This window comes from Mytilus galloprovincialis, chromosome 7 (genome assembly GCF_965363235.1).
Source record: "Mytilus galloprovincialis chromosome 7, xbMytGall1.hap1.1, whole genome shotgun sequence".
In the NCBI taxonomy this organism is placed as follows: Eukaryota; Metazoa; Mollusca; class Bivalvia; order Mytilida; family Mytilidae; genus Mytilus; species Mytilus galloprovincialis.
This window is the reverse complement of record NC_134844.1, coordinates 33,155,736-33,165,368: the sequence shown is the minus strand read 5'-3', so window position 1 is coordinate 33,165,368 and position 9,633 is coordinate 33,155,736.

Sequence of the window (9,633 nt, the reverse complement as noted above, 5' to 3'; positions counted from 1 at the left end):
TTTTAGACGGGACGTATTATGGTATACCGTTGTCCGTCTGTCCGTCCGTCCGTCTGTCCGTCCGTCCGTCTGTCCGTCCGTCCGTCTGTCCGTCCGTCCGTCGTCCACACTTCGGACAATAACTCAAAAACACTTTCACCAATTTCCATGAAACTTAAGTGAATTGTTTATATCTATTGACGTAAGCTCCCTTTCGTTTTTTTTTAATTTCAGATTTTAAGTTTTGGATTTATGGGGCTTTATTCATAAAAAAGGGGGGATTTTCAACACTTCGGACAATAACTCAAAAAGGCTTTCACCAATGTCCATGAAACTTTGGTGAATTGTTTATATCTATTGATGTAAGCTCCCTTTCAATTTTTATAAATTTCAGATTTTAAGTTTTGGATTTATGGGGCTTTATTCATAAAAAAAAAGGGGGATTTTCAACACTTCGGACAATAACTCAAAAAGGCTTTCACCAATGTCCATGAAACTTTGGTGAATTGTTTATATCTATTGATGTAAGCTCCCTTTCAATTTTTATAAATTTCAGATTTGAAGTTTTGGATTTATGGGGCTTTATTCATAAAAAAAAGGGGGATTTTCAACACTTCGGACAATAACTCAAAAAGGCTTTCACCAATGTCCATGAAACTTTGGTGAATTGTTTATATCTATTGATGTAAGCTCCCTTTCAATTTTTATAAATTTCAGATTTTACATTTCCGTGTTATGAATTTTTATGCTTAAAAAAGGGGGGATTTTCCAATTTTGGGACAATAACTAACACTTTCACAAAATTTTATGCAACTTTGATAAATTGTTTATATCTATTGACATAAGCTCCCTTTCCATTTTTATAAATTTTAGATTTTACGTTTTCTTAAGTAATAAATTTTTATACTTTAAAAAGGGGGATTTTATGAAACTTTGGTGAATATATAAATGTAACATCCCTTTTGATTTGTATATATATTTCTAGTTGATCATATATATTCATTTAAAGCATAAAAGACAAGTTAAAAGAGCAACGGGCGTATCATGCGCTAAAGCGCAGCCCTTTATTAAAAATGGGTCGTTGACTACAATCAAGATTAATTTATTGAAAAATGCCTAACTGCCAATTAAGACTTGTAACATGTTGACAGTCAGCATTGTAAGTAATACATTTTGGAAAGGCAAGACTTAAATTTTTCACATTAAAAAAAAAGTAAAATAACAAAGTTAAAATTAAGTAGAAAAATTAAAGCTCAAACACATCAAATGAATTGATTATTATATTTGTAGAGCCAAAATGAAAGATTTGAAAGAAAAGGAGAAGGTTCACAAAGGGTTAAAATTGGCCCTGATTTTTTTATGTTTTTTAAATTGGGCAAAAAATTACAAATTTCACATAGAAATACTTGTGATAATACTACTAAGACAAAAATATTTTTTCTGGCACTTTCTTTTACTATTTATGGAGCAATGACCCCTCAAATGAGCATAATTTGTATTAAAAGGTCAACTTTGGTACTTTTTGTCCATAATTTTAATTGTTTTTGGCATAATTAACCTTGGCCTCCATCTACGATCCAAAAAGTTTTTATATTGATGAAATCTATATCAAAATTGGAATCTTTTGGTTACAACACATTCTGGATCGTAGGTGGCGTCCAAGGTGTTTCAAAAGCTTTTAGGTCTGAAAAATGCACAAAATCATCATATTTTGACAAAATGTCCAAAATGGGCTTACTTTTGCGAATATCTTGTAGTCTTATGAAAAGAACTGATATATTTAGCATTTATACTTTTGAAATAAAGTTATATTTTATTGGAATAGTATTATACAGCTCAATTGACAGTCTGGTGTTGTCTTTGTCTGTTAGCTATGACTTCCAGAATTCCTTGATGTAAATTGTCATTTATGGAAAAAGGTGAAGACACAAACGAGAAAATCAAAGACCACATATCATAAATAATCTGACAACACCATGGCGAAAAAAAAAACAGTAATGGCATAGGGTAAAACAACTAGAACAAGCAACACAAACACTAACACCACAAAAATCTTGCACTTGTATTACTCATTGCAAGTAACAAAACTAGGTTAAGATGCATTTCTAGATGTCACAATCAAGGAAATGAAGATTGAATGGTAGATTTCACAAGTGAAGCATATTTAAGATCACCTGTGACATATTTCATAGATATTGAATGTTCACAATGGGATAATTGTCACATAGATATTGAATGTTCACAATGGGATAATTGAAATCGTATCTTATCATGTTTAGTTCTGAACAAGCAGGAATCGTCGAATGCAAGATGCAAATCAAGATATGAAGCAGACTTCGTTTTTGTCGAGCCTTCGACCTAAGTCGAAAAAGCGAGACTAAGCGATCTTACATTCCGTCGTCGTTGGCGGCGGCGGCGACAACAAATATTCACTCTGTGGTTAAAGTTTTTGAAATTTTAATAACTTTCTTAAACTATACTGGATTTCTACCAAACTTGGACAGAAGCTTGTCTATGATCATAAGATAGTATCCAGAAGTAAATTTTGTAAAATATAAATCCATTTTTTCCGTATTTTACTTTAAATATGGACTTAGTTTTTCTGAGGGGAAACATTACATTCACTCTGTGGTTAAAGTTTTTAAAACATTTATTAGATTCTTTAACTATCCTGGGTTTATACCAAACTTGGACAAAAGCTTATTTATGATCATAAGATAGTATCCAGAAGTAAATTTTGTTAAAAGATAAATCTAAATTTTTTCCGTATTTTACTTTTAAATGGACTTAAGATTTTTTTCTAGTTAACATTACATACATACAGTCTGCAGTTAAAGTTTTTAAAAAATTGTTAGATTCATAAACTATCCTGGATTTTTACCAAACTTCGACAGAAGCTTCTTACAATCAAAATATAGTATCAAGAGGAATTTTTTTATTGATTTTTTTCCTCATTTTTGTTGAGCTTGCGATTTACAGCAAAAGTAGGCGAGACACTGGGTTCCGCGGAATCCTTACAATTTTTTTGAGTTAAGTAATTCCAATTGATATTTTATAGTGTGCCTTTCTATGTTGTGATGTTATACTACTGTTTCAGAAAAGGGAGAAGGTTTGGTACGACTAAAACGTTTAATCCCGCTGCAATTGTTTGCACCTGTCCTAAGTCGAGAATCTGATGTTCAGTGGTTGTCGTTTGTTTATGTGGTTCATAAGTGTTTCTCGTTTCTCGTTTTTTATATAGATTATACCTTTTGTTTTTCCCGTATGAATGGTTTTTCACTATAAATTTTGGGGCCCTAAAGAGCTTGCTGTTCGGTGTGAGCCTAGGCTCCGTGTTGAAGACCATACCTTGCTTTTTATGAATTGTGACTTTGAGAGTTGTCTCATTGGCACTCATACCACATCTTCCTATATCTATTAACTATATCTGTACTCTTCTCTTTTTAAATTCATTTGGATAGAGGGGTCAACATAGTCACCAACTTTTGAATTATTCAGTGAATATATTTTAAACATAGAACGTCATGCTTTTTAAAAATAGAACAGAACCTAAGAAAATCTTAAACTTTACATTCTACTTTTGAAGTAGAAAGGAAAGTTTTAAAATAACATGGATAATACACTACAAACGCTGTTTTCATTTTATGCTAAACTTAATTTGTAGGTAAAAAGTAAAAATTAAAAAAAATACTGAACTCTGAGGAAAATTCAAAACGGAAAGTCCCTAATTGATTGGCAAAATCAAAAGCTCAAATACATCAAACGAATCAAAAACAACTGTCATATTCCTGACTTGGTACAGACATTTTCCTATGTAGAAAATGTTGGATTAAACCTAGTTTTAAACCTAGCTAAACCTCTCAATTGTATGACAATCGCAACAAGTTCAATTTATTGACAACGATGTGTGAAACAAAACAAAGATACATAATTTTTATGTTATATAAATAGGAAATAGCCAGTTATACGCCTTATTTGACAGACAATTTAACTTCATTTATAGGAAGACCTCCTTGTAAAATTTCGAGAAAGAACAATAATATGATTTATAGAAAAACACTTTCAATTTTCATATATTATGACTTCTTCCGGTGAAAAACATAAAGATAAGCTGAGTGGTACTTGAAAAGACAAAAAAAAAAAAAAAAAAAAAAACCCAACAAAATACAAAAAAATTATCACATAAATTAAAAGTCATTTAGAAACATAATTCTAAAAACTCTTGTTGCAATCTTATTAAATATACATATATCAATACGCCTCAATTTACTTACCTTGACAAATCAATTTTGTAAGGAAATGGATTTACATGATGCAGTTTATAGTTAACTTACTTCAAGGGATTACTATTTACTAAAACAGTTGTCTGTAGAAAAGGGGTAGTTAAGATTCCAGAGCGAAAATGAATTTTTAATTTCAGCTATTTCACATAAACGCCACTAAAACGGTTTATTTTTGTTTGATGAATAAAACATTGAGTGAACTGTTTTTATAAATTAGTTCAACGTACATTTGGTATGAGTTTTTACCACTCCTAAAATATATCCGAGGGGAAGAAGCAGTTCTAGAACAGATACTAAGTAGCTATCCTAATTAAAGGACAAATTTTACGACGTCCCTTAACTTACATGTAGGATTCTATCGTTAAACTGACTTAAGACTAAAAAATATTTTAATGCCATCCTATGACATGACATAGTAATGAGACATATCACCAATTGTATTGATAAATGTTTTACAAGAAACCCTCAAAATTATTGATGAAATAGAAGAAAATGTCAGTAGGTTTTGGTTACTGATAGAAAACGTCATAGGCATTCCACAGTGTAGAACGAGTATACAATACCAGTACATACTTCGTTCGAAGCTTCCAAATTTCATATCATGCTTTTGAAACCCAACAAATCATTTGCACACTAGCCGAAACACTGATTTCAATTACCAAAGAGATTCTCGTTGTCTAACTTACCAAAGTAATTTATAAATAACAAAGTAATTAATAATTTTGACCTTAATATAAAACCGTATTCACGTGACAGAATTCTGAAAAAAGTTTAAATTGGCGCGAAGAGAGGTGTGTAACCATTTTTAGGTTTTCTTCAAATCGCAAGTGATGTAATGCATGCTGACTACAAATTTTTAACCTCCACGGTTTAAAACTATTCCATCCTCTAAATCCATTTCATATAGGATAGGAGAAACATATTAACAAATACAATCAAATTACCGAACTCCGCGTAAATTGATACTTATATTGAAAGCAATCAAACGAACGCAAAGATAAATATATACACTAACTTCTCCCAATTAGAGTAAACAAAGAGGGGCGAAAGATACCAGAGGGACAGTCAAACTCATAAAACGAAAACAAAAACGAAAGCGTCATGGCTAAAAATGAAAAAAGACAAACAGACAAATAATAATACACATGACACAACATAGAAAACTAAAGACTAAGCAACACGAATCCCACCAAAACTAGGAGTGATTTCATGTGTTCTGGAAGGGTAAGCAGATTTTTCTCCAAATGTGGCACCCGTCGTGTTGGATATGTTATTACAAACCCGGTAAATAGTCGAATTCGGTAGGTCACATTCATGAAAAGGGAGGATACTAATAAAGGTAATAACAAAAACAAACCCTCTAAGTTTGGTCAAATTGCAAGATAGATCTATAAGTGAATTTTCATTTCGAAAGAATAAAAAATTTGATTAGTAGGGTTAAATCTGAACTTCACCTTGGTATGGAGGTCACTACATTGACAGAACAACATACCTTAACATATTTCAAAAGCTTTGCTACAAATTACAAATCAGTGAAATTCTACTTTTATTGCCAACAGATATATTCTACAGTTCAAAACAAATCCTTCTTGGTACGTCTACTTAGAATCACATTCACAGTTTTTGCTCCATTTAGTAGGCGTTAATGTGCCTCTTATATGAAGCGATGTTCCTTTGCTTTGAATTTTGTCAAGAAAAGTGTGTAATGTTTTACACCATAAATTAAAACACTATATTCTTTTTTTTAAGTGCTTAATCAATTACAAAATGACTAATTGTAATTGACTTAAATGTTATTGTCAATCGTTGTAATAAGCGTTAATAGTTTTGTAGTTTTTAGTGTGAAATACGAAGTTAAGTTGAAAGTGAAAGGACACTTATATATGTCGAATACTATTTACAATTATATTCTAGGCTAAATCTTTTAAAGCATGTTTACAAAAAATACCATAACTTTACAGTAGTGTTTTTCTATTGCTATCGAACATAAAACAAAATGGTCTTTCTCTCTACTTCTCCCGACATACTAAAATCTATTGTATAACGATAACACGTAAAATTCAAATACTACTGAACTTTTAGATTACAGAAACCATAGTCGTAGTTTTTTCCAGGCCGTCTCCTGACCATCTATTTCGATTGGCCAATCAATTAAGTATATGTCCTTCCAAATTGCTCGAAACTCCAATGGGATATGTCTAAATGATATGTTTTTCGTGATCACAATGATCTTTTGAAGTTTGTTTGAAATTTTTTCATATTTGGCTCTTTCAATTTCAAAACTACTCCATTCTCTTCCAATGAATGCTGGTGTAACCAAGAAAATGATATGTCTACTTTGGTGTATTGATGTGGCTCTGACGTCAGCATTAGATTCTCCGACTATAAAATCTCTGTCCTCGCAGCACATAGTCAATCCCCATTTGTGTTCTATGATAGGCTGCAATACCTTTTTAACGAATGAAGTACTATCATCTGAGTAAGACACGTAAACATCATAGACGAAATTTATTTTTAACACTTCTTCTGCACGTCTTCGGAAGCTCTTGTGGAAAAAGAATATCATGCGCCATCGGAAATTATATATCAAAGTGACACATGCAACTGCGGTGCATAATGAAGTCATTAGGGCGACGCCTATCTTAAGCCATATTTGACTCTCACAGTTAGCAAAATAATTATGAAAATCGTTATATACATTAATTGTAAAATTTGTTTGACCGTTCGACAAACGGCATGAATAATTTCCTTCATTATCTAACTCTGCTTTAGTATTAAATAGCCAGGTCAAAAATTCTTTTGTTTCACAGGAGCAGATGAACGAATTACCAGTTAGATATAGTTGAAAAAAATTTCTTTTTATTTGTTGACTATCTATCCATCCTCTTGTGTGTTCATCAAGAGTTATTATGCGATTGAACGATAAGTCCAAAACCCTTATATTTTCTAGTTTTGTCAATGACGTTGGAAAATACTGTAAAATATTGTTTGACATATTTAGAGTATACAAATTTGATAAATCACCAAGCGAGTTTTCTTTCAAATACCATATAAAATTACTGGAAATGTCCAGTTCTTGCATTTTTGGTGCCCAGGAAAAAATATGGGTGTCTGTATCTATAAGTCTGCATAACTCAGTTTTTCGCATTCTTAGTGCGAGAAGGGCGTTTAACTGTGGAAATTTGCTTTTAGTGTTAAATGCACTTATTCCAGATAAATCGAGCTCACTTATGTAGTGGTTATTCTCAAAAATAAATTTAGGAAACACTTTTGACTGAAAATAAGATAAGTCGATAACCGCTAGCGAACAATTAACTGCTCGTATTTCGTCGATATTTATGTTTGCCATAAAATGCGTTAATCGAAGCCTGTTTAGCTGTTCTGGTAGAAATAGTGTTTTGATTTTCTTAATTGCGGGTATCCTTTCTTCAATATTGTTTTGTGGACTTCCGTATAATATGTTTGGAAAAACCGGATTTTTAAATTCAAGAGGTAAATATGAAAAATCAAACAATTTCAAGTTTGTCATCTTATAAAAAAAAGCTAGAAATTCAATATCCATTTGTCCAATGCCAAATCTATTTGCTGATAATATAACATTGACAAAACACTCTGGATGCTGAAACATTATTAACGACATTTCTCTTATAGCGACAATGTTATTGAAAGAAATATCTAGAGTTTGAACGCAAATAGTTGCAATATACCTCATCATTTCTTGAGATAGTATTACATCATAATCATATCTAGTTATACTAGAGTATGTTAAGTGATGAAAATTTATTTCTTTCATTCTGTAGTTCTGAAGTGGATACAATGAACGTAAAGCCTGCTGTAGGTGAATGTGGCTGCCAGATAAATCAAGAACATTTAGGTTCGGAAAATGTTGTAGAGCATTTGATTCAATCGTAAAGAAAGACTTGCAGTTCTGCATTCCTAAATCTGTTATATTTTTAGGAAGGCTGGTAAAAGTTTCATTTGATATATAATATATGTAACAATAATCAAACCACAATTTCTGCAAACTATTCATTCCCATGAAGCTTTTACTTAAGTTAGGTCTAGAAACAAGATCCACATGAAGCTCTCGTAAATGTACAAGATGATTGAAGGCTAAGGAATAAACCACTTCATCAGTTTTGCCGTTTTTCATATTACGACTTGCATCTAAATATTCAAGGTTCTCTATTGGCCTGAAAACGCCGTACGGATAGACCGATACGTCTAATTTATTACCCGATAATGCCAATAACTGCAGATTCTGTACACCACAGAAAGAATATATCATGAGTGAACGCAATTTATTATCGCGAATATATAAATGTTTCAAAACTGTATATCTTGCAAATGCATAATTTTGAATTGTAGTCAAATTATTCCACCTTAAATCCAATCTGTTAATGTCAACAGGCAAATTCTGCAGAACAGATGATAATCCCTGATGCCAACAAAATGCAGATTTGTACTCTTTCTCTATTTGTATTTTGCACTTTGCATTTACAAACTGAACGAGTTTAAAGAGTAATACAAGCATAATCCTTATTTGTTCTTGGTATTTGAACATCTTCATTGATATATCAAGATCAATTTTAAATTTACGAAGATGTATAGACGAATACAGATATACACTATTCTGTCTACAATATCCGTATCTCAATGATAATATCGGTTTGTTGTGTATTTAACCAAAACAGAAAATACATTCGTAATCGGAAGTACAACTTCAGAAATAATGTAGATTTTTACAATCAGTTATTGCACGATTTGTTCTGAACATGGTCAAAAATTGAATCTAATATTTTTGCTGATTTCATGAGTTCATTGAACAACTTTGAAAGTCATTTAAGTTAAAAGGAGTTGTATGTTGATATTTTCCCTCATTTAAAAAATTTCTTTTTTCTTATTCTACAAAAAACATCTTGCAACAAGTTTTCTTGTTGAAAATCGAGGCCATATGAAGAGAACAATTGTTGAGTGTTTAAGTGTTTCTAACCTATTAGTTGCTCACGTCATAGTTAAATATCTTCCTTATCTTGCAGTACAATTTCATCACACTCCATTATTTAAGTAAAAGTTAATGTATTCGGGAAATATTTGTTGTATAGGTTTTTTTTAAGGAATCAGAGTTTCGAATTAGATGTAATAAAGAAGGTATAACCATGGAAGTATTACAATACTTCAATGTTATAACTCATTTTTTAAAGTATCGAACCCTTATATTCGATTGTTTTGACGTTTAAAGAAAGGTTATATGCAAGAAGTGCAAATTAACTATAATTTTATACTTTCAACAATAAATAGAAAAGATCGGTTTATTTTCAATTTACAGAAAATTACTGTTGATATGCATTTTATATGTAAGTTTATACTA